The 27,271-nt window shown below is 40.7% G+C and overlaps 1 protein-coding gene across 6 annotated transcripts in view; it reads left to right on the forward strand.

Moving 5' to 3' along the window:
• Positions 1-27,271, forward strand: part of FARS2 (phenylalanyl-tRNA synthetase 2, mitochondrial) — a 424,763-nt gene that overhangs the window by 302,613 nt on the left and 94,879 nt on the right. The window lies entirely within an intron of this gene.

Consider the following 27,271-nt stretch of genomic DNA (forward strand, 5'->3'; position numbering starts at 1 on the left):
CGGGCTCTGCCCCCCTTTTGGCGTCTGCTTCCCTGCCTTCCCTGCCCTGCTGCCCGCCCCAATCTGGGGGCACCCCCCATGCCCTCCCACCGCTCGCCCACTAGAGCAGGGTGGGTGTAGGACAGAGCCGTGGCTCATCGCAGGTGGTTCCCACTGCTGCGGACCACTCGTCCAGAAGCAGCACAGTGGCCCTGTCTTGCGCCTGCCCCGCTGCAGTGTGGTGAGTGGATGGAGGGCATAGTCCCCACTCCCAGTGCAGCCCAGCCCCACCCACCCCGCTCCACCCTGTGCCCATCAGAGGGCACCCCCTGCCCATGCCCTCCTGGACGAGCAGCAGGAGCCACCAGATGACCAACTTGCCCCAGACCCTCCCTGGGTGTAGCTGTATCCAGCATCATAAAGGAACCAACTCCCCTTTTATAACATTATTTTAATGGGAAAATTGGTTCCAAGTTATGACATTTCGACTTAAGGTGTAGTTTTCAGGAATCGTTTGCCTTGTAAGTCTGAGAACTGCCTGTAATGTTTATAAATGTCTTTAGATCCTCAGATGTGCAGATGATAAGTAAATTAAAATAATTATAATACGATGAACCCCCACGTGATATTTATTCATAAAGTAAAAGTAATCTTTAAAAATATACATGCAATGAAAATATGAAATGGGCATGTCTTTCTTCACTATACACCTACCTCCAGCTTATGCTGCTGCCATATTTTTAAACAACATTTATTTACAAAATATATTCTTTCTAGTCAAAGTTTTTAGTATATGAGTATAAATTGGATTTCCTCAACATCATTTAAATTTAAAAATGCACTGTGTCCTGCCTTTTTGTTAACACCTGATAAAAATAATAAAAAATCACTAACATGAGCAAGTTCAGAAATATAATATTGTCAGTGTTAACAACATTAACATGCAGTACTAGAGAGGCTGAATGTCAAAGGAGTTTTGAGAGTTTGGACTGCAATATTTGCAATCTAGGCCCATCTCTGTAACACACAGATCCTAAGTGGTGCTCTGTGCTCTGAATTTCCTTCATCTTCAGCCGAAGAAGGTGAGGGTGCTCAACCCTTGATGAGACCGGGTAATAATTTTCTTAGCTTTGTGCCCTCAAAAGGATTGATCAGTTAATGTAAACTATCCACCCCATGAAAAAGCAAACAAAACTGTGATTTCTTTCAGAACGCTGATGTTTTGTTTGTTCTATAATTAAGAGAAAACATTTCTTCAGACTTGGACAATTTCCAGCATGGGATCATTTACCTTTGAATTGTTTATTGCTGAAAATTGACTTTTTAAAAATCGTTTCTAGCCACAGTTTTGTGTACACACACACACACACACACACACACACACACACGTTTGGAGTCATCAACAATAAAAAACAGGATGAATAATTTAGTGCTTGGTCCATCCCTCTTCTGTTTAGTCACATTAGGAAGTGAAGAAGGGATTTGGGGCTTTCTCCCTTCCTCTCCCATATGTACAGTACCGTGGGCTCTGTATTCAGCTCCAAGGCTATCAAAGGGATGGGTGGCTGGCTAGTATGTCACCAAGCTTTACACAGTTCCAGGAGAATGCTGTGTGCAGACAAAAGCACATGCCTATAGCCTCAGCTAGCTACTGCATTTACAGCTGTCAGCAGTATGGCATAGTGGAGGACATCTGTGTGCCTTATAAAATTCCGTTTGGGTAGAATACTGTGTTACCTAGCAGGATTAGGATGACATATAACAGGCAAGTAGATGTCACCAAGAGGGGAGTAGGGTCCATCTGGTCTTGAGGGAGAAACTCATGCCATGTAGGCCTGAACTAAGGGATGGGCATAGGGTATGGAGCAGGCAGCTAGCTAGAGCCATGTGAGGAAAGGCCTGCATGACACGTAGGGCTGCATCCAGATGAGCACAGATGTTTGGTCCCCGGGGAATGCCTGTGCCACACACACTTTGGCACACAGCAAGTTATCCTGTGTAGGGTAAGCATACGGTAAGTAAGGCCCCAGTAGCCTTACCTGGGGGCCTCCCAGGGCTGCGGCGCTGCCTGTGCATGCGCTGCTCCAGGTTGGTTTTTTTTCCATGGGTTTTTTTGACCCCTGGATATCCAGGGGTCGAAAAACCCACAGGGAAAAAAAACCATGGAACAGCGCACGCATGTCGGCATGCTCTTGCAGTGTGGAGAACACCTGACGGTGATATGTGGCACTGCAGACATGTTAGCAGTGCCACAAACTGCATGGCTGTGCTCTTCTGGATGTGGCCTAGGGGGCTGCATGTGTAGCACCAGGATGAACATTTGGCGAATGCCTGCTCTTCCATCTTTATTGCCTTTGGATAGAAAACTTTTGAGGGAGTGTTGTATGACAATCTAATTCTGAGCCCCTAAGAGAGAAAGTACAGTATTTCATGTCTCACAGCATCTGTTTGCAAAGGCTTTCACTAGTTTATTGCTTCTCATACTGCTATTCTCTTGTCATTGTGTAGTGCAGGGGAGATTCTGTGCAGGAGCAGTTCTTAGCCCACAGATGACAAGAAGAACTATTTACTCATTCACTTGTATGGAGCTGAGAGGCCTTCCAGGCTTACCCTTTGTGTCCTGTTGCAGCTGACTTGTTCAGCCATTTTTCATCAGCACAGAGCATGCCAAAAATAGCCAATAAATCATAGCACTAATTCCTACAACACCTCTTGTTGAAGTGCTTTGGGAATTGTGGCAAAGATTTCTGGGATGTATCCAAGGACTTGATGGCTCTAGTATGACATTATGAAAAAAAGTTAAGCTCTTCAGATGCATAGCCTCTTAGAAAGATTCATTATGACTCTAGTCCTCCCTTTACTATATAGCAAAGCAATGCTTTGTATCAAGTGGATTATATAAGTGAGTCTACATTTGTCTTCTGTGTAGCTCATGCACTTAAATTTTGCTCTTTTCTCATTACCCATGAAGGGTGATTACATTTCCTATGGAATATTATTGGTGATACATCATACTTCAGGGGGGGTTCCCCTGCTAATGGAGTCCTGTGGCTTCCTCATCTTTTTCTTTTCTTCAAAACTGTTCTTCCCACAAGTTTCTATGTGTTCGCCACCAACCTCTCATCAAAGAAGAATGATGGGACTCCTTTTGAAGCCTCTTAATAGTAATTCTTTACTCATAGTGAAGCTGATTTTCTATATGAATTCTCAGTAGAGCCCTGGATTGCATAACAGTATGTAGCTTGACCTAAAATGGATCAGAGTATGGTGGTTTATAAGAAACCTCAGAGTTCGATGGTATGCATTAAGAAGAATTATCTGTTTGCTTCCTTCAGCATGTTGAGAGGGGGAGAAGAGGTGGTGCCTGTCTTGCCTTTTACACCTTGCCTTTGCCATCAGACAGTCTGCAAGAAAGCAGACATCAGAGGTCTCAACTGATTCCGTGCTGTTGCTAGTTTTAGACCTTTTAGACTGGGACAAGGGGCTAAAACCCAGACAGTCCAAAAAATCAAAATGTATAAATGCAGATGATAATGGGCTGAGAAAATACAGTTCTTAGTAAATCATTTATCCTCTATTAAACATTGCACTTAATCCCCATGACCAATATATTCAAACATGGCTAGTGGGGAAATCAACTCTAGAGGCTTGAAAGGGGCCTGCTGCTCAGATGCTGGGTCTTCAGCTCCTCTAAAAATCAGGTCACTTTCAGACATGCCGAACTGAATGTTCAAACCCAAGGCACTAAAGGTCAGTAATCAATTTTTTAGAATATTGCCCATATTTATTTATAAAATTCATGACGATGGTAAAAAATTGTGCTGGTTTTTTGCAGCAGATATCTGTTTGCTTTATGGAGGGAGAGCATGGGCAGCCTGAAGCTCTCCTGCCGCCCCCAGGCAGGCACTCCCAGGGCTTCAGGGTCTTGATCCTGTGTGCTCCACAAATTCTCCTGCAGGATCAGGGGATTCCACAGACATGCATATCACACTGCTGCGCCATGACTTGGGTAAACAACGATGCCTGTGTCACCCAAGGAAGTGGATCAGTTGTGCTGAGACACATCCCAGCACAGCTGAGCCTAGTCCAAGGATGATGCCTGTCTGTAGCCAGACAAGAGCACATGCCTTCCAGAGTCTAAGGTGACAGTCATTCCTTAGTCTCAGCATCCTTTTGCTGTCAAGCCAACAGCTGTGAAATCTGCTGATGTCTCATTCCTTTCCGGTGGCAGGTTCACATAAAAGATAGTAGCCTCTGTTACTCCATTAGCTTAAGTGGTAGAGGATGGAGCTGGACAGCTAAAGATTCTGATCCTCATAGTAAGTCCTGTGGCATGGTAGTGTGGTTCTACAGGATGGGTTTTTTTAAGTTGGAAATTACACCCTAAAATTTACATTAAAAGACCATTAAGTTTGCTGTCAAGTACTCCAAAACTAGGAAATAACAGAATCAAGCTTGTCTTTACAACTTCAGTTTGGGTGCTAGTGTATCTGGATTGTCATACAATTTTTAATTACATGATCACATACAATTCACGGCACAGGATGGAACAGTATTCATTTATTGGTTACTCATCCAGTATTTCCTTCCTCTTTATTCAATATGTGGCTTTATATGCTGCTCAGCAACCTTTACATACTCCAAACCTTGTACTGAAGGCAGAATTATTACTTTCTTCATGAGCTCATCTATGGCACACTACGGTTTTTTGATTCTTTCAAGTGTTATTCAGTTCATCCTCACAATACCCTTTTTGGTGATGTAGTATTATCCGCGTTTTACACATTGGGAACCGAGTCACAGACCCAAATGCCAAGATTTTCAAAAGTATCAACTCTTTTTGGGTGTCAAATTAAAAAACCTAGGATTTTTTTTTCCCAGAGCACTTATTATTTTATACCATAGATTCCACTAACTTTAGTTGCAGTTGTGAGTGCTTAGCCCTGCAGTACATCAACCCATTTGGTTCTGAAGATAGGCACTTGAGGAGCACACAATTAGTACCAATCAGTAAAAAGTTTGATTTACTGTCTTCTCCAGCAGCATGGATGATCTCTTTGGCAGAGGCTTGAATAGAACTCAGTTTTCCAGGGAAACGCTCAACTGCTTTAGCCATGAGACCATCCCTTCTGTTCCCACGGTCCTGTGGCTCGTTCACATTGTCCAGGTTCTTCAGCAAAGAAAGAAGATCTACAGATAGTCTTCTTTGCTACATGGTCTTGATTCATGCCCCGAGCAGGTCTAGTAATGCACTAAATGAGTTGGAGGTCTTGAGTAAAAACAGTATGTGATCATTAGGGCTGTGTGAAACTTCAGTTCCTGATTCAATTCAGTGGAGATTCAGCCCGATTCGGTGGCCGAATCTCCAAATCTGAATTGAAGCACTTCTGGTCCACTTTCAGGTTGGCCACCGAGCACGCGGGGGGGGCCCCACCATGTTCCTATGGGATGCTCCATCTACCCCAGCATCGCAGTGTTTACGAGCCATGCCTCGTACCTTGAGTTATGTAGAAAAAACATTTAAAGCTGTCTGTGGCCGAATCGCTGATTGTCCGAATCAGCATCTAATCTTCAGATTCGGATTTGGTTGAATTGAATCAGGGACGGTGATCCGAATCAATGAATCAAATTGCTGTCCCTGATTTGGGCCAAATCTGAATTGAATGTGGCCCATTTCTCACACCCCTAGCCATCATGTATTTAAAAACTGTATCATAATGAATGGGCACAATAGAGTTTAATTTGAGTTAATTCTGGCATTTCTTAATTGTTGAGTGCTTGGCTTTGCAACCTGAATGTTCCTTTTGCCTAGGGGATTTGGTTTTGCTGTTTCAATGTAATTAGAGCACATCACATATTTCTTTGATTAAACAAATGTTAATTCAATGTGCTGATTCACTGGGCCCAAAATGTTTCATTTGGAACATTTTGGATTCAGTGATTTTTTATTTATTTATTTATTTATTTTTTTTGCTGAATCTGAGTCAGACATCTGAGGTCACCATGACTGGATTCATAGCAGATCTGCTCTGCAGCTGGAAACTCCGGGAAGCCCATGTGATCGTCCATGAATTTAACATTTTTCCAGTGTCACCATTGGCATTGGAATAAAGCCGTCAAAAACGTCAGCTTCATGAAGTTGCTGCGGGATCCAGGGAACTCCTGGCTTGCTGGAAATGCTGAAAATTCAGACAGAAAACGCATTAATAACTAACCAAGCAAAAAAAACCCCAAACTGAATTCCCAATACTGTTTATTATAAGTGGTTGATTTCAGAATATTAGATAGGAAAACAGTTCCATAATAGTCTTTGTGCAAGAGAAAGAGAAAATCCTACTTCACATTTTTCTTTTTGAGTGTATTAAGTGCTTTTGAACAGTGCTGCTACAGATACTACATTGCCAATGGTGGTAGTCTCGCCAAAGTCACTAAATTGTGTCCTTGAGGTTTAGAATGCAGTTTGTTCTCTTTGCTCATTCAGTTACTGGCCCCTCTGGGTTCTAACAAGTAGATTGTCATCTGTAGTAGTTGTGACTGAGACCTTTATCCACTGAGAACTTGATGGGACCACCACATTAATTTCAGCTAAGCTATGAGATAACATTTTTAGTGACTACCATGTTTGGATGCGTTTGAACTGGTGACCTAGATGGCCTGGATTATTCTATGTAGCATTAATAAGTTCTTGAGCTGTTCCTTCCCACTGAGAGGGTATATCTGAGGGTGTGATTTTACCTTTGCTAGCTTTAGCCTAGCTAGCCTATAAAAGTGGTAACAATCCAACCATATACTCACGGTCCCCAGAGGGTTTATACTCTGAAGACCATGCCACCAAATCAAATAGATTATATGTTTCAACTAACTGAAAAGAGAGGTACCATAAACCCTTTGTGGATAGAAATCCCAGGTTTAAATAGGAAAAAAAATATGCCTAGGGATGTACTATCAACTCCAGGCCAGGATGGCAGTAGAGAGCCAAAAATGCTAAGGGAGTTGAGAGAGGCTGTGACAGCAGAAAACAGTAATAATGAGGGACTTCAAATATCTGCAAATAGACGATAGCAATCTAAAATCAGGCTGAGATGCAGAGACCAATTTTCTTGATGTTATAAAAGACTGGTCCCTGGAGCAGTTAGTTCAGAAACCAACAAGAGGAACAGCCATTTTTGACCTAGTCCTAAGTCGTGCACAGGAACTGGTGCAAAGAATAAGTGTTTCTGAGCCACTCAGCAATAGTGACCACAATGCAATTGAGTGTGATGTCCATGTAGGACAGGAGACTAGAACATCTACTACAGTATCCTTTTACTTTAAAAAGGGAGACTACACTAAAATGAGGAATCCAGTTGAATGGAAGTTAAAAGGGGCCCCTGAAGAGGTGAGGTATGCGCAGGTAGCATGAGAACTGCGTTAAGAACACTATATTGGAGGCACAAAGCAAATGGACAACTAAGGAGTGTGCTTTTCTGTCTCATGGTGTTCTTGGTGTCTTTTTCAAAGCCAAAATACAAGTCCTTCTACTTTTTCTCATTTCACTTTGGTGCCAGCCAACATAAGTATACCACCCTAAGCTTAAGCCATTAAGCATAAACATGTCCTCTGTATAAGCTTTTTGTTTGATTGCTTTCTTTTTTGTTTGCTAAATGATCTTTCAATCTCTCTCTCTCTCTTTGGGTTTAATTATGAAAAAGCATTTTTGTTCAAATGGAGGAAAACAATCCCTAGTCCCTCCATTTTGCATGCAATGCCAGCGTACAAGTTTTACCATTAGTCAAAAGGAAAACAAATATGATAAGCAATTTTGACATCAGTTTCTTGACTTCAGTGGATGAAAAAGAACCTGGCATTTTAAATGTCCTGGGGCAGGTGCATGCCATTGTTTTGTCTTGCAACCTGAAAAAAATAAAATCCCAGCATTTTAAGAGACAGTACAAGTCTGAGTCTTAAAGGTACTCCCTCTGGCTTAGCAATGGGAGAACTTCATGTAATATTGTTTCTAACCTTTGCCATTGCAGGCATCTCCCATCAGATGAGAATATATAAAGTAAGATGGCAGGGTAGGTAAGGCTTCCTGCTGTGGTTCCAAAAAATAGGAGTCTAAAGTCTCACGCTAGACTTGTGCAAAAGGACCCCATCCCATGACCCAGCTATACATAAGGACTTGATTATCTCTGGAGCAGATAGCATTGCCCAGCCCAGGGCTGGAAAGCATGCCAGGAAACTCTGCTTTAACTTGAACCAGGAAGGGATCTGGGACAGAAGTTTTATAAACCAGTTTGACCCAGATCAGTTAAGTCTGATATTGCATTCAACCAGGTTTATCTTAAACCGGTTTCAGCCATTTTGAAACTGGTTTATGTGCACTGAACTTCTATTCTGTTACAGGTTTAAACTAGTTTCTCAACACTTAAACCGAAAATGCTTTATGTGCAACTACTGTCCCTAGCCCTGAGGTGACTAGACATAAAAAGGTAGGAAATGTTGTCTTTAACATTCAGCCCATAAGCCAATAATGAATGCAGCTTTTTTTACAGCTAGCATTCTCTGCACAACTCTAGTGCAGGTTGATTACCAAGCATTGACCTTGCTACTTCACCAACCTGATTTTGGATAAGAACACAGGCAGAGGGACAGTAAAGGCCAGACACCATGTCTACATGTGCATATTAACATGCATGAATAAACTCTAGAGATTATTGCTTCAGAGTTTACTTCTCCCAGCATTTACAAGCATTGTAATGTACTGTATTTACCAGTACAACCTGCTGCAGAGTAAATTAGTTTACTCCAGTCTAATAGGGGCGCACGTGTAGACATGCAATGTTTACTGTGCAGCTAATTAGTCTACTGTGCAGTAAATGTCTCATGTAAATATTTCCAGAGAGATTAAATCTGGTCGTCTTGTTGTCAGTGCAAATTCTGCTGCCTGATTTAATGTGACCAGGATTTAGTTCAGGAACCAGAATGTCGTTGGTCTACGATTATAAAATATCTCTGTGATAATTGCACCATAAATTACAACATGCCACGCATTGAGCCAATTTGTGGTGCCTAAACTGGCAAATTAGCCACAAAGAGTTCCATGTATAATGTAGAATGTCTTCATAGCTGGTTTCTGTGACATCTTAAGTAGAGTGTGTGGCATGTATTGTTCTAGACCAGAGCTGCCCCACTGGTGCCAACAGTCAGATGACCCTGGGCTGCCTGGAGCTGGACCCGGGACTGAGCATTGGGTTCAGGCATGGGGTATGGGACAGAGCCATCCCCTCCCTTCTCAATCTACAGCACCATGCTAGAAGTCGCCTTGCAGTAGTGCAGTTGGGATCAGAGGAATTTTATGCCCCTTCCCAATTATTGCACCTCCTGCCATGCATATCTGGCTTGTATGAGATATGATTACTGTCAGTATGCCTGCCTTCAGTTTCTCTTTCCCGGTGTCTCAGTAGTGGAGCCTGCTCACACCTCAGTGGTGTAATCAGTTCTTTAAAAAGGCTACAATATAGAAGACTGATCACTACTTCTATTTTTTTGGTTTTGGCATAGATTCTGTTGGCAACATAACTCATCTGTTTTAACTTACAAAATCAAACCAGCTGTAATTTACTTGTTAAGTCTGTTTTGAGAAACTACTGATATTTACAAGAGTGTACTTGTTTATCATTTGTATTATAACTATGGATCAAAAGGAGCATGTTTAAGAAGGCAGTGTAACAGGAATAAGTTTGAATGCCCAGAGGGTATGTGAAAAATAATCAGAAATGACTAAAGCCAAGTCACTAAAGCTGTTCCAAGCTTGAAGGGTAGAAGCTAAAATCCATCCGGTTGTGTCTGCTGATCAAGGGATCAAATGGACGAACTTCTGCTACAGGGGTATAGGTTGTAGCTGTGTTGGTCTAAGGACATAGGCAGACAAGGTTCTTTGGGTAAATCGGATATCTTTTATTAGAACAACTCAAATAGTTGGAATAATTCTTCTTAGCAAGCTTTTGGGTATAAATACCCTTCGTCAGGCTGAGGAAGCATCTGCAGTTGAATGAATTCCATCCAGAAAGAGCGCACACCAACTTCAGATACTTCCTCAGTCTGACAAAAGGTATTTATAACTGAAATCTTGCTAAAAATAATTTTTCAAACTATTTGAGTTGGTCTAATAAAAGAAATCAGATTTACCCAAAGAACCTTGTCTGAACTTCTGCTCGTAATTTCTGATGAAACCTGAGTTTGTTGACCTCAACTATGTTTGTCTAGTATTCTACCAATAGAGTGTAGTAGCATCTTAGGGACACGATGCTGGAGGCCCTGATGAACACATACATAACTCTATGAGAGGAGGCCCTCTGAACACATACATAACTCCAAGTGTGGATGCCATTTATTGAAGTTATTCGTTTTATTTTTCTTAACTAAAGCTAGGCACATATTCAAGAACTGGCTGAATGAAGCAATGCATAATTATCAGGTGAGATAATATGCTCTGTGCTTTAAACTGTGTGAGATTTTACCTGAAAAAATACAGTCTCTGTCATCCTATTGAATAGTCATATTAGCACATTAGTTTATCCCAGTATCTTCTCTCAGTTCCTGAAGAATAATTTATTCCAGTTTTGGAACACAGTTTTTTCTTCCTTTTATTACAATAAGGGAATTTAAAAACCGGGTGTATTTTCAAACTAATAGAAAAGATTATGTAACTTTGGACCCTGTAGCAATAATTTCTGCTCTAACATGCTTAGCACAGCTTGGCTTCTCAGAATGTCTGTGGTTTTCATGGAATCTGAAGCTGATCACCACCAGCTAGATTTCTTCCATTTTTCAATATTTATTATCCTTTAAAATACTTTTTTTCTGTTAAATTCTTTGGGGGGGGGCAAAAGTAAAAGAATCACAGGCTGATGCACATGCCTGCTATAACCTTCTGCAAGAAGGATTATCAGATTTTTTCATTCTATCTCTTGCCACTCATTTGTACACCTGTACCTTTAGGGTCTATATTTTGATGTCTCTCTTAAAATCTCTTACAAGATGGGTTTTATTCTAAGTTTCACTGTAATATTGTTTGCAAAGGAGTGTGAAGAGAGTGCTGTTTTTGTCTTAATCTCTTGGGAAGTAGAATTTCCTCCACATTTTCATCCACGTCCTCTCTACTGACCCTCTCACCTTTTTCCCTGTACTCTGTTGTAATATGTATGTGACTCCCAGCTACAGTGCTGAGAAGATTTTTAAGTTGCTTTGTCTCAGCTTTCCCGTGTTGTAACTTACCAGTTTTATGGCTATCTTTTATTACTCTAAGAAATGGGAGTATTTGTCCTGAGAAGCCTCTTCATGGACATCTGAATACAATGAATTCCAAAAGAAAGGTTTGTGTAGCAGTGAGCAGTGTCCCGAGGAGTGGTCTCATACTCTTGTATCTTTCCAGGGTCTTTATGGCTTTTGAATAGCAACATTTTCAACTTGTTTCTGTGCTGTTGAAAAGTGAAATAATTACAGCTTCATTTTGTGCTGTCATGTATATGCATTTAGCATTGTTAATTTTTTTCAGATTTGTTGAAAGAAAAATGATATACAAAATAAAGTCATGTTCCACCAGCTGATTTTGTGTCAGTTAAATTAAGGAGACAATAACTACTTTAGTTATCCAAGGGAACCCTCTGTTTTATGGGGTATCTACACTCCCTCTCGATTTCATTGGCATTTAGTTGTTTAGGAAATGTGTGAACCAGCAATAAGAGGCTTCATGAAAGCCCATTAAAGCTGATAGAAATCTTTCTATAGGTTTCAACTGGCTTGGGCTCAACCACCCAAATGTTTTCCTTTCTCATTAATACTCAATAATAAGGCAACCTGGGCTTCATTGCTTTGGAATCTAGTTCTATGTTAAGAAACATGTAAGTGTCATGAAAATTACCCCAGTTATTCAAACAGGACATTTTGTTTTTTTGCTCAATGGTGTAAAGTAATACCAATATTTGCATTACAATAACATTTAGAGGCCCTGCCCATTAGTTTTCAATTACTGGGGAACTAAAATACAAACATAAGCACCATACTATATTTATTATTCTTACACTTTGCATTAATTTGATCCTTTTTATGCCTTGTGAAAGTAACCTCTTCTGTTTGAAAGCCTAAGAGTTCTTGCCCTTCTGGTTTCACTGACAGCAAATGAAAAGCAGGTTCATTATTATTTTTTGCAGTTAACTCATCTTTTCTACATTGCAGCACCACAGAAATCAAGTATAAAATAGGGTTAACACTAGGGAATGCTTTCTAAATCTGCCCTCGAAAATGACAGGTTCAGTTAGTATTTACTATGATGTCACAGCCAGCAGTATACTGCAATAATATATTATTTTGGAGGTGGGAGGGGAAACATTATTGTAGACTGTAGTCCAGCCAAACTAGACTTGCAATTTTATTACAAGGCAAGATGGGTATGCTTCTTTATAGACTAACTAAATGACATATACATAAATAGAGCACAAACGTTCATGAACCCAAGTTCACTACATCAGATGCTGTGAAAGGACATGCAGAGAGCAGAGTATAAGAAGGAGAGAGACGCTAGAATACAAAAAACAAGGGAGGAGTGAGAGAGAAGAGAGAGGGGGGGAGAAGAGTAGTGTTAGGAAAAAAAAAGCAAATGAGCAGTAAACCCATAGGAACAAGTGGGTCACAAAAGCTAATCCAGGTAATGAGATAAGAATCCATAGGCCCTGTTTAAACCATACTTAACATAGTCCAGTTTGTGGAGGATTTCTTGTCCTGCAGTTTCCTGTTCAAACTTAATTTTTTTTTTGCCTGAGAGCAGCAATCCTGAGGTCAGCTATGCAGTGTCTAGAGCGGTTGAAATGTTCTGCTACAGGTCTTTGTTTCTTTCTGCAGCTGATGTCAAAGCGGTGTTTGTTCTTTCTTACACATAGAGATCACCCAGTCTGTCTGATGTAGACAGCAAAGGGGCATTGTAAGCAGGTGATAGCATATATAATGTTGGTAGAGTTGTAGGTGAATGTTCTTTATGGCTTGTAATGCATCCTTCTGAGGGATGTTGGGATATAGGGACGTGGCATCCATTTTAGGTAATATGGAGTTTGCTGGAAGCTTGTCAATGGAGTCCAGTTTCTTTAAGAAATCTGTGGTGTTTTTTAAATAGCTGGCAGCTCCAGTGGCATATGGCACATGTGGATTACAAGCCATAAGGGACATTATCCCTGACAAGAAAACTGCTTTTGTTTCCATTAAGATTTCCCATTTTGTCCTCACATGCAGCTGTTTCACATTTGAGGACTTCTATACCTACAAAGAAATGGCACTGCCATAGGAACACATATGGCTTCCCAGTATGCCAGCATATTTATGACAGACCCTGAAGTTCATTTCCTCTGCAGTGTCCTCTTGTCCCTCTGGTATATCTCAGATACATTGATGACATCTTCATAATATGGGCACATGGGAAGGAATCTCTAGAGAAACTTCACTAAGACTTTGACAACTTCTACCCTCCATGCAACTAACTCTGCAATACTCTGCACAGTAGATTAATTTCCTAGATGCTAAAGATAAGTTTTGCAGTGGCCATATCACCACCACGTTGTATCGGAAACCTACCAACCACCACAGCCATCTTCACGCCTCCACCTTTCATCCTAAAAGCACCACTATATCCATTGTCTGCAGCCATTTAGTGAGTCTATAAAGGTGCATATCTATCATGCCTTCTGAGTGATTTTAGACTAATATAGCTATTTACTTCTGCCTATTTTTATTACAGCGATACTATGTTTTTGTTAATGCCAAACCAAGAAATAGATTTTTATATTGTGATATTTGGAGTACCTTTTTGCAGTAATTATTTGTTTGGGGCATTGGTTTAGCATTGCCATTTGAAAGCCTTAATGCCTTTCAAATAACATTCCTACCTTCAGAAGATATTGTCTTCAAAATGAATAATTTTGAAATGGAGGAAGCTCTGTAACTTTGACCCAGATTAGCATTATTAGCACAGGAACAAGATGTACCATTCTTGTCTTTGTTCTTGTCTGCAGTTGGTTCTTGGGCCACCAAAAAAAACGAAGGTTAAAAATTTTATATGTATTAAAAGATGAATTGGCAGAATGGAAAATCAACTCCCAGAGGAACAAAGAGAACAGGAGGTTTGGAATAGTTTGTCTAAGATTTAGGATGACTGGAAGTGAAATTACAGCAAGTTTATCACAGAGGCTATTAAAGTTTTATTTTTTCTGCCCCTGGTTTTTCCATAAGCCCCAGCCCATTCTCTTCTCTCTAACAGTGAATACAAGGCTGACGTTTGTTCTTGTTAGGCATGAGGGCCAGCTATAGAAGACTAAAGGAAACAGAAGGATTGCTATACCAAACAGATGAGTGGGACATCCCCTCCTGCATCATATGTTCAACGCAATGCTCGTACACAATGAGCGTATCTACATGAGACACGGCACATTAGACTAATGTAATGCACAGTAAAGTGTCACTGTCTACATGTGCACTGGATTTACTGTGCATTACATTAGTCTAATGCACCATTTGCTAGTACTAACACATACAGGTACTAGATAAACGCAATGTTGCCAACTCTCATGATTTTTGGCATTGTTCTTAAAGTCTACACTTCAGGAATATGAAAAACTTAGCTCTCTTTTATATATATTTTCTTTTACAAATATATATAAAAGAAAGAGCTAAGTTTTTCACATTTCCAAAGCATAGACTTTGGGAACACCAAAACTAATGAGAGTCGGCAATTCTATAAACAGTGCATGAGGTAGCGCATGTGTAGATGTTGACTGGGAACAGTTTTGCTCCTGGTCAGCCCAGGCAACAGGGGGCCGCTGCTGTCTGGATAAGCCCTGATGCAGGAGGAGCTGGGCTGGCTCCAGGGGCAGCTGTCTCTCAGCCCCATGCACATTGGGACAGGCCTTGATGTACATGGGGCTGGGAGACACCTGCCTCTGTAGCTGGCACAGCTCTCTGAGCCCCATGCATATCAGGATCGGTCCTAATGTGCACAGAGCTGGATGAAAGCTGCCCCTGCAGCCAGCACGGTTCTCCTGGGCCCGTGCACTGAGGATTCATCATGATGTACATGGGGCCAGGAGACAGCTATCCCTGCAGCCAGCACAGCTCTCCTGGTAGGTCCTGATGTGCATGGAGCCAGGAGACAGCTGCCCCTGCAGCCACCACAGCTCTCCTGGCCCTGTGCATTTTGGCATCCATCCCAATGTGCGTGGGGCTGGGAGGCAGCTGCCCCTGTACCCAGCACAGCTGTCCCAGCCCTCTGCACATCAGGACCAGACCCTGTGCCTCCTGCCAGTCCCCAGGTTGGCACCTGGGGGAAGTCTGGAGCTCCCCTGGCTGCTGCAGGGGACAGCAGGACAGGAGCAGCCCTCTACTGGGCTGCTCCCATTGGGTGCAAATCTGTGACCAGCAGGGTGCACATGTAAACACATTCCCAGGCACATCTTACTGAGCTTTATTTTGCTGTGCAATAACCTTACCATGCCTTAATTGGATGTGTAGAGGGACCCAGTGTATGGTGGATAGATATGCACCTGTGTAGACTAAGATATATATGTGAGAGAGAGCACAAGCTTTTGTGATCCCAAATTCACTTTCAGACTGGTAAAAAACCCAAACAATTCCCCTCCCCCCCCATACTGGACAACTTTGAAACAGCTGTCCACAAGACAGTTTCTTCCTAATCCCATCATTTTTGAGATTGGTTATATTATGAAAAAAAATCTTATCTATTGTAACTGATGTTTTCATTATTCGTATACTTTATCTGGTCATATTTGAATCCTATTTTGTACCAGGTTATCTGCCTGTTTAAGAATGTATTTTATTTTGGTTCTAAATGTATTTTATTTCATTTTCACTGGATTTTGCCTTCAAATCAAAAGAAAACCTCAACATGAACATTCAGGACACCGTAAGAGCAGTAGATTTTGGTGAGATCTATGAGTGGAGGTCGTTACCTTCTTCCTTTTAAACCCCCTCCACTGCTCCCTGCGAACTGAGAATTTACATGCAAAACTCTGCCCAGGCAAACTTCACTTTGCCTCATATGCATATGCAGTGCAGTAGCTTTTAGTTGCATGATCCCCATGACACTGTAGAGCCGCTACCTCGCTTAGCACATGGGAAATAATAAAAACTCAGGCTATGATGCATGGAATGACTGGAGCAAATTTCATCCATTCCCTAACCTTCAAATCCATTTCAGATATAGTCCTCAGGTGGGTGGGTAGGTTAAAAGTTGTGTGACACAGTTAGTTTGCTTATGTAGCTACTAACACGGGACACCACACTCTATAAGATTGGGTTAAAGGACAGTTTGATATGTGTGTGTGGTGATGCATCACAGACTGCTGACCACCTCCTCATGTGCAGTACACCCAGGTATGCAGGATGACAACCTGGCAAGTGTCAACAATAAAGTAGTTGTGTGGCTCTGCCACATTAATAATGTGTAGAGGGGGAAATGAAGTGTATGAGAGAAGACAAATATAGTCCTCAGACAGAGAAATGATTAAGAACATCAAGAAGATGGTACCTTTTGCCAGGTTGGAGAAGTCACTCATTTTATCTCTTAAGCCATTCACCAGTTTCTAACCCATGCTGGCGCTTTACTCAAATTTAAACCAGATCCAAAAATCTACAATCAGCCATAGAAATTCCTAGAATCGTGGGTGCAAGTTTATATGAGGTGATTCTTTGACTCTAGTTTGTTTGTTTTTTTAAAACAGAGGGCACACTTTCTCCTTGTGAAAACCTGTGTGTGTGTGTGTGTGTGTGTGTTTCCCTTTTTTGGCACCAGCCCATACTCCCTTGTGGTCCCTCCCCTCCTCCTTTTCCCTCGGTTTTCATTTTCAATTATTTTTGTTTATGTTGAACTGCTTCCTGCTCAGCTGCAGCAGAGCCTGGCGTTGGCAGCCAGCCTCATGTTTTACAATTCTACAGCTTCTGCTGCTTAGCAGCATGTTGCAAGCCGCTTTCAAATAAATCCATGTTGGACTGAAAGCAGCATCTTTGTTGTTACCCCCTCTGAATAATTTGGTGCTATAATGGAGAATCATATTTCAAGTAAATAAACATGATTTTCAATATATAGACAGACAGATATATACATATATAGCCAGGGAGAGCTGTGTACACACAGAGCCTTGTTTCTCTGCAAAATTAGAGTTTGCAGAGCATGCCTGGTGTCTCTGGTGATTTGGGGCAGGAAGTACACAGAGACTGCACTGCTTTAGGAACCAGAATTCCTCCTAGGGCTGGTGGGCAGCAAACATTGCACTCTTACTTGGCACAAATACACTATGCTCTCCCTCATGAGAAAGCAATTCCGCATGCAAGTATGGAGAACTAGAATCAACAATGGCAGTGGTAGGGAGCTGTGGCCCCACTTCCCGGTTACAAAGTTGGCAGACCTTTAAAGGAAATGCAGGAAGGGGAATGACGTCTGTGCTGTCACTCCCCATTTTGTACTCTTGTGTGTAGCCTGGCACAGTTCAGTTCTTTGTTTGTATATGTTAGTTTTTGTGCCAGGGCTTTGGAAGAAGGACATCTCTGCAGGTGGTTTTTAGCTATTTTTCCTTCCCAGCTCTTTGAAATGAGCTATTTGACCTTCAAAAATTGTATCTCCAAAGTTTGATTGCATTAAGCCCAGTGGCTACAAAGATGCATCAAGTGCTTAAATCTACTTTGCATTCCCTTAATTGAGGAACACCAAGGATGCAGTGATTTAAGATTTTTTTTCAAGACAAAAGTATGTTGTGCTTTGTCTGATGTGTTGATGGTGCCAAACACAGGCCTGCATTCAATCACGACACAACCTGGTAAACCCAGAAAGGCAAGAAGATATTAGTGATATGGGGAAGAGAACGAGGGGGTGACTAGCTTTCTTGTGTTTTGTCTGCTCAGCAGTTTCAGTGGGAACAGGTACAAAGAGAAATTGTTATTTATGAGAATACTGAGGATGCCTTAAAAACCCATCAGGGCAGCTAAAGACAGAGACATCTGTAGTGCAGGCAAGAAGGAGGAGGAGGTCGCGCTCCATAAGCTTCTGTGGAAAGAGTCATTTAGCACAGCTTGATGGGAATTGGATAATGGCAATATGTTTGGAGATTAGATTGAGGAATAAATGATGGATGAACTGTAGAGGCCAGAAATGTTGTATTACAGCTGTTACGTCTATGTTCTCCAGATCAATAGCTGTCATAACAGTGAGTAGTTGATCCTGTCCAGCCCTCATAACCTCCTATTGCATTTCCACTGTTTAGTGATGTAGTAGCACCTATCAAAAAAGATGAAATGGCATAGATTATCTTTTAATATGAGTGGAAATCTATATTTTTTAAAGAATTACTTAGCATAGCAGATCTTTTTTGAATGTCCAAATGTTACTTCTGTAGTTTTGTTTTGTTTTTTAAATCCCCAAAATTAATTTCCCCCTGTTTTAAACCAACATATTTTGTTTCCAGAAGTTCCTATTTATCCATTTCCATCCTGACATCACAGTATGTATAGTGAACTGGGGATATCACTATTTTCACTGCCTGGTGCTTGAGAAAAATGAACTGTTTATGAGAAACTATATTATTTTGCTGAAACTTTGAGTGAATATATTATATGCAGAATTCATGTCTTTGATTTTTATAGGATATAAGATTACATGATTACATAATTATGGTTGCCCATATTAGCCAGAATGATTAACCAGTATTTGGGAGCCTGCTGGGTACTTTCTGTTAGAGGGAAAACCGATCATCTGAGTCAGATATTTCTTTGCTGCAATTCTGTTTTATTTATAAAGAATGAGAACGAAGGAGCGGGATGTGCCATATGTTAGCACCAGTGTAATTCACATCTATTTTCTATATATTTTTATAATACACCCAAATCCAAAGTAGACTGAAGACCAGTTATTCCTGAATAGCTGTACTAGGTGTTACAGTGCTTCATGCCAGGGGCAGCTAGTCTGCTACACTGGGAAAATGGCCACTCCAGGGTGACTGTGAATGCATGATACCTGTACTAGTGTAGTTTACACAGGTTAATTATTATAGCTGTTCTGCTTTGCTTTTTACAGTCATAAAAAATCTCTGGAAAGCAACTCTACAGAATTCTTGTCAGATATACTGGTATAGGGCTATGTATCGTAACTCCCCTTTTTTCACCAGTATGAGTGAGACTTGCATCCAGTTCCAAAGCCTAATTTCCGTATGTTCTAGGAGCTCTGTCTTAGCTTCCTCTTCAAGCAGTGCTCTCTATTATTTCTCTAATTCTTTGTTGGGTTGTTCTTTGTTTTGTGTGATCTTTCTTCCTCTCTGACACAGATACACCAGCTGACACTCCCCAAGCCTCTGTATTTTCAGTTATTCTTCTGAAACTCCTTGGCTTACAGGGCTCGGCTGCTTCTCAGGCCTTGCCATGTTGGCCAGGACCTTAGACAGTAGCTTTTATAGTGTAAGCTATCATTTCACAAAGGCTGTTTAATTGCTCTTTCCATTTAACCTGAATGATGCTTAGAGCATCCATCATGTTTAACTAGGTCTGTTCTTGACAAGAGCCATTACCATCTTTCAGCAGAACAGTATTATACAGGAAATCATAGAGTTTCATTCAGTGCTCATGTAAAAGGCATATATTTTTTTAAACTGGGCAGACTTTTGAGACTGGGAATTATGCAGCCATGAGTCACGGAGAAAATATGGTTTAAGGGAAACCTTTATGGAAATGTCCTATGAAATGTTAAGAGAATGACAGCATTTTGGTAGAATTTTTAATGAAAGTGTAGACTTCTACTGAAGGGATACAGTTATCTGTTGAATTCTGTAGAATAATAAAAGTTGTATAGAATATATTTTTTTGTATTATAGTGGTTTTAGGACTAATTTCACTAGAACCCCGTTGGATTTCTTTGGATTCATACTTAATACACCACTGTAAGATTAATTTCTTTTTTGTGTGCGTTCAGAAATACCATTGAATTGTTTGTTAGACTCTTAAAATAATATATGCAAGCTACTTACATTTTCCATTTTCTAACACCCAGATAACGCCCCCCCCACTTTTCTGAAGTATTTAACTTTCCCGAGTAGAGACTCTCTGTAAAATCTTACTTTTCATTTCTCTCCTTTCTCATGTCTGTAAACTGTAGACCCTTCAGGACAAGGACCTGTAGTGTATCTACTGCTACCTAATGCTATAAATATTTATGACCTTGTGTAAGTTATTAGCAGTGACTGCACTGTTAAGTAATCATTACCACTTATAAAAGGATTTGAGACGATACATGTATTTTGATAAAACTTCACTTAACAGTAATATAGTAAGCAAAAACTACCTTTCCTAATTATTAAGATGAAATACTGCACATACTTTATAACAGTGGGACTACTTACCTGCACCAAATTGTGCAGGATTGAGCTTTGACTGACTAGTTTGAATGTTATGGTTGATAATTAATTTCCAGGAAATGCTTTGCTCCAAGATAATAATTACTGTTCTTATGTTGAAAAAAAAGAAAAGAAAAAAAAAAACAAGTGCCTATATCCATTCCTTCACAGTTCTATTAGTCTTGCAGTTCATATATGTCTATTGCCCTTAATGGTCATATTTGTATGTGAATAGAAGATTTTTCTTTTAACCTGCTCTTCACACTTCTGTGATGTTTCTGAGTTTTGATATCACAAGTGCGGAGTTGTGGCTTTGCCAAATAAATTAGAGAAGAGTAAGCTGAGTTGAATCATAAAATGATATCTATTAGTGAAACACCTTGACAACCAGCAAGGAAGCTCAACAGAAACAAAAAAATGCATATTAGTTTAATGGGGTGTTAATAAACTACTTTGACAGAGCATGGCAGTAGGTTCTGTAAGTGTCTGCTTCTTGTGCACGATAAGAAGCCAGCAGCCAGATTTCACCATATTGAAAGAGATGACTGCAGTGAAAGCATTGTTCATAATTTGAATCATAAGAGTCCCTCTGGCCTATAGAAAAATAAGTGAATGAACCCCAGCCTGAGACCTTACAGGGCACACTTCACATTTTTTTTCTTTTTCTCCCCCCTGAATGTCATAAAATTCACAGCAAAGCAGCAGTCCTTGATGCATTATGGGCCAAATCTTTGAATGGTATAAACTGGCAGAATAAAAAAAGAAAAAGATGTCAATTTATATGTGCTAAGGAATTGGCCCAACATTGTAAGACTCTTTTTCTTCCATTTGGGCAAGCAAAATTTATTAATCAAATGTGCAAAATGAAAAATTATTTGTAAGCAGTGTAACTCAAACACAAATTCAAAGCCAGCTGGCAAGAACAATTTTGTTTTTATTTTCCTTTAATTGCACTAATGAGTCTGTTAGCTGTGATGAATCAGCTAGCTATCACAGTAGAAGTTTTTAGGGTCCAGTGACTTTGTACATTTTAACAACTGGAAAAAAGAAGACCGATGTAAACAAAATTATTTTTCACTTGATGAGCAGCTGATTTTTTTTTATTTTAAGAAAGTTTCCTTTATTATGTGGGATTATAATTCATTGTTCAGCCTAAGCACGTTTAAAGATATATCTATAAAAAATAAATACTATATGTATTTGAGTACAAGATGAGGCTCCCCCACAGCTTGGCACGGGGAAAAAAGCCCCTTGTCTTACAATCATATACAAGGAAATCTCATGAAATACATTGTCTATACTTAAACTGGTGCCAAAAGAAGCATGTGCTCAGCAATGGAAACCAACTATGACGTTGATTAAGTGTAGCCAACACTAAGCACTACTATAAAACATATGGCCCACATTGGGCAACCGTGCTGATGGAACCTACCACAAAGATAGGTTAGTGCAACCCATCTGAATAAAACCTGTGGTAGTCCCCATTAAGAGCAGCCTCCTTCACCAATGACTATTTTCCAAGTCATGGTGAGACACTGCATTGCATACATTTTTACTGCTGCTTCACTCCCACAGCTGAGCTGTACCTTTCTTTTCCATTTCCAATCCTTTCTGTTTCTTCAGCAGCCTTAAATTCCTGGCAAACATCACAAAATGGGGACCCAAACAGTTCACCCAGAATCCCTCTGTTGCCCCCATCTCTCAGTCTGCTGTATACAAGTGTGTGACCTGATCCTCCATGAGGTGGAACCAGACCAGGATGCCCTGAGCATATACATTTTTGGAGGATTTCAGGATTTGTAACAAGGACACTTGGTTTCAGTCATGAGTGTGGGGCTAATTAGCACATTAATCCTTTGTGGGGAGAGGAGGAAGGTATCTGGAGAACACACACATACTGAGCAGTGCTGAGCTATGGGATAACCATGTCTTGAAATGCTTTTGGCTCTGCTAGGACCCAGCCCAATGAACTATACAGTGAATCACAAGTCTTTGGCTTTGGACTAATATCATGTGTAGTTTGTACTGTATAAAGGCGGATGACAGGGTGCTGCTCAGAAGTTTGTTTATAGGTTACCTGTGCTAACATTTGCTGTAGTTTCAAACAAAGGTAGCATGCATCAGTGCTGGATGAACTAAGTATATGGGTGCCATACGGAAATTGCTACAGCCATGTTTAATTTCAAGGTTATTGTTTTCAAATTTGTTTTTCACTTCTGTGGGCTCTGGGGAGAGCAGAGTCTGACAGTAAGGAGTGAGGGTAGGTGCTACCAGGGGAAAAAGTTGGGAGGAAGCAGAGGGGCTATCTGATCCTCCAGATTTAATTTTCCTGCTGTAGCAGTGGGAGGGGAGCAAATTCAAGACAATCCTCATATAATTAGATTCTATACCTGGAAATTTTTAATAAAATTATAAATGTTCAGTATATAGAATCTAATTATTGGCAGGTCATTGTATAATCAGAGTCATCTTCTATTCAAGTAAATACAGTATATCAGAAATGTCATTGTCTGGACTATTCTTTTTAAAGCCACACTACATAAAAACCTTCTAAGGGGGGAACCATCTTGTGATGTTAGAGTTTTATCTGCTGAAATGTTTCCTCCTGGGGAACTGTTAGATTTCTTTTAAAAAGCCGTTTCAGCTTGCTTGATAATCTGCTGGGGGGGGAAAAAAATCTACTTAACCAAAAAAAGAAAATCCTCTAACCAAAACAAAAGCTCTTGGGTAGTGAATAATGTGCTGTATATAAAATGCTGCAGTAATGTAAAACAATATATTCTTATTCTACCGGTGCTAACAATGCTAATCATTTATCTAGTGCTTTACATTTCAAAGCATTGTATGTATATTAATCAGTCCTCACAACCCCCTTGTGAGGAAGATAAGTATCATTATCCCAATCTACATGGTGTGGTAAATGAGAACAACGAGTTTAAGTTTTACAAGGAAACAAAGAAAGCCAGCAAGTGGCAGAACCAGGGTATTCCCAACTCCCACTCTCTTGTTTGGTCATTGGACCATGGTACATCTTTGTAAAAACATTCCCAATTAATATGCTTTTATCTTTGTAAAATAATGTTTTGCATATATCTGATGCTGTAATTTTGGAGCCTTTTCTCTTCTGAAATTGTAGCTCAGAGTGATGCATTTTTATTTGTATGAATAGTTGCTGCAATGTAGGACATGAGCAGGGATCCTGGTTTTCTCCAATTTAAAAAAATCCCCAATTTTTGGTTAAAAAAAGGTAACCCCAAATCCACATTTTTCCATGAGATAGATACTCTATATATATATATATATATATATATATAGTGTGTGTGTGTGTGTGTGTGTGTGTGTGTGTGTGTGTATATCTATCCCATGGAAAAATGTGGATTTAGGCTTACTCTTTTTAACTGAAAATTGAGGATGTTTTAAAATCAGAGAAAACCAGGATCCCTGGACATGAGACACTTTTACAAAGAGAGATAATGGTGCCATCTACACTGGGTGTTGTTTACAAAGTGTGAAAGTACATGGAACTGCTCTCCTAGAAGGCATAATTAATAGGTCATTGCTATTATAGATTAAGATCTTGATCTTGCTCTCAACTCTGTCACGCTTGTGTAAACCCTCAGTGAAGCCATTTATGGGATGAAGGGCCTGGAAGAATTAAACATACAAGATTAAAACAACAGCCTGTTAAGAATGACGGATTTCAGGGAGTGTTTACATGGGCCCCCCCTCGTCCCCCTGCTGCTCACCCTTTGGGCCTGGCCCTGTAAAGACTCCCTCCGCTGCCACCACCTCCTCCCCCAGCCTCCAGCACTGGGACTCCCTCCCCCTGTCCACCTCCACCTCACAGTGGGGCTTTCCCCCACCTCCACTCCCCACTCCCTGCCCTCCCTCCCCCTCCCTGCCAGCTGTTGTCAGGGCCGGGTGGCAGAGGGGTGCTGCCAACGTGATACCCCCTTCCCCCTCCCCACTTCCCTCCCTCCCTTCCTTCCTTCACTGCTGCCCGGCCCCAACATCAGCTGCCACCATGACCCCCAACTTTGCTTTCCCCACCCCATGCCCACCTGGGCCTGCACAGCCTCCCTCCCTCCCCACCACCTCCCCTTCCCTGCCAGCTGTTGTCGGGGCCTCCTCCCTGCTCCCTTCCCTCCCTCCCTCCCTCCCTGCTGCCCGGCCCTGACAACAGCCACCACCGTGACCTGCTTCCCTCCCTCCATCCCTGCCCGCTGCCTCCTCCTCCCTGCTGGCTGTTTGGGTGGGATGGTGGGAATGAGTGGGGGGGCACCGCCACTGTGATCCCCCTTCTCCCTCAGGCAGGGAAGCATGAGGAAACCCTGCTGCTCGGGCAGCCAGGGTGTGTTTGCCACCACCACAAACTTCCCTGGCAGTGGGTCAAACTTGGGCCCGCACAGCCAATTGCCGCCTGCCCTCTCGGCAGCGCATGCGCAGTTGGCTAAAAGCATTATGGACAGACAGACACACAGACAGACTAAGCCCTTTATTATATTAGAATGTTTGTGCTGTATTACATACCTAAAACCTTTGGTGATTATGAGCATAAATAATTATGGTGATGTGTACACACATGAAGATGGTGTGTACCCTGAACCCAGTGGCCAATAAAAATATAAAATGTCTGTTATATTTCACCACACTTAAAATAATAACTTTCCAAACAAAGCCACAACTCAGTCCTAAAAGTATCAAAATGTCTTCAAAATTCTGTATGTACTTGTTTCACCTCCACCTTCCAGACTGTGTCCCCCTTTTATTTTACTATCTTCTCATATTTTTCTTCTAATCTTGGCCTTCTCGTCATAACTGAGGGTCGTTGCTCTCTCACATATGTTTCTCCAGCTGTCAGAACTTCTCTTTCATCTCCCACTAAACCACCAAATCACCTTCTGTCTCCAAATCTTTTCTTAAAATTTTCCTCTCTTCCTGGAGCTAAGATGAACCCTCACTGGAACCAGCATTATTCTGTAATGAGGTATGTTGCCTAAAAAATGAATTGTGCTATGTAATTTCAAGGGCAAGTTACTTTCTCTAATGTTGTTACTTTTTAAAATGGGAAACTTAAATTCTACCTGTTGCAATTAAAAATGTTTTCTGGGTTTTTGTTCACTTGAATATGGTATTAGTAGTTTTATATTGGCATGAGGGGTATCTCTAGAGCTTTGTCTAATACTGCTTTGTCAGCCATCAAAATGTGCATGGTCTGTTTCCCTTTAATCAAAGGGTAGTTATAGTGTGTCCAGTTCCAGTTTCCTTACAAACCTCCTACAAACACATAGCTTTTTGTTACTTCCAGTTTTGTGAATTAAAATGTTTTGGACAGAAGTTTCCAGTCGTTGGTCTTAGCTTAAGGCTGAATATTTCTTTTAAAGTATGACTAAGATCTATCTGGGCAACCTGTTTATGAGCCTTTGAAAATTACACCATATTGTGAGCTTAAAAGCATCCTGCTATGTTCTGACCATAAATGTTATGTATGATTAACTGAAAAACAGATGAAGCTAGTGGGCTGGATTCTACTCCACCCTTCACTTTTATTTAGTCACGAACACTTGTGTAGACAGCACATTAAAAGGCTCCCAGTATAATTTTGTAGTGTTTGCCCTTAGTCTGTCCAGGAATAAATGACTGAATAAAGAGCTAAGAAGAAGAGACACAGACCCAGAACCTTCATCCTTATTCTGTTGGGCAAGTAATTTCTAGACTTAAAAATCAGGCCAGGTTCAAAGAAAATTGGCTAGTCCTGTTTGTCACCAATTTTACCCAAGTGCACTGTAATCACCTAGTCCATTTTATTAACTGATTTTTTATTTTTGGATTGCTTTTACAAAGGCCACCCAGCCACTTCAGACTATTTTTAATTAAACCATTCAGAAGAAAAAATGAACGGAATCCATTTTTGTAAAACTTGACCTTTATCTCATCTGCATTCTCCAAAACTAACCAGAGTTTGACGTTTTCTATCTTTTAGCCTTTTCTGCGATTTTCCAAGTACAGATTTTCTGAGTGGGACATATGGAGAAACTAGTCTAAGTTTGTTAATGGGGATGCCATTTAACAACTCACAATTAAGGATGCATTTGCTGACTGCAGAAACAATGGCCTCCATCTTACAAATGCTGAACCACATGCTTACCTCAAAAGCTATTGTTTGCATGATCAGGTCCCCTTTTATTCACTAGTTTTAAAGCACTGATTATTTGAAGTTAAGTTTACAATTCCATTTGGAATTCAGCTAGAGTCGACTGACTCTCAGCTAAAACTGCACAAGAGAGACTCCAGTTTGAGTTACCTACTGCTTAGTTTGGTAATGCGCATTAAAAGCTGAATATTTTTTATTTGCTTCTGATGTTCTACCTTCACATGGCTGAACATTTTAATCTGGAATTTGATCATGTTTTGAACATTTTTCATGCAAAGATGTAGGCTTGAAAATGTAACAGCCGTGTAGTTAGTGGTATTTCAGAGCTATTTATATCTGTTTGTTACTTCTGATCTCCACACACCTTAATTTGATGTTGAACTCACAGTAAACTCTGGTTAATTCACCTATTGGATTTACTGTTGCTATGGTTTAATTTGCTGTAGTTCCCATTCCCTGTCAGCAGGCACTTCCCTACTATTATCTGCTCATGATAATTGGTTTTGGCAGATAATTCACCATTCTTTGCATTCTCCTTAGAGTGTCAAATTAACCAGAATATATTGCATTTTTTAGTAAGAAATGAAACATAAAAGAAACAACAATGACCTCTTTAGCTGATGTTGCTTAAGGCTGTAAATAGATGTCACCTTTGTCCTGGGAGAAAATATTCTATCTCACATCTCTACAAACATACAAGACCACTGTCCCACTTAGAGTC

The sequence above is a fragment of the Alligator sinensis genome, unplaced genomic scaffold (assembly GCF_000455745.1).
Source record: "Alligator sinensis unplaced genomic scaffold, ASM45574v1 scaffold220_1, whole genome shotgun sequence".
Taxonomy (NCBI): Eukaryota; Metazoa; Chordata; order Crocodylia; family Alligatoridae; genus Alligator; species Alligator sinensis.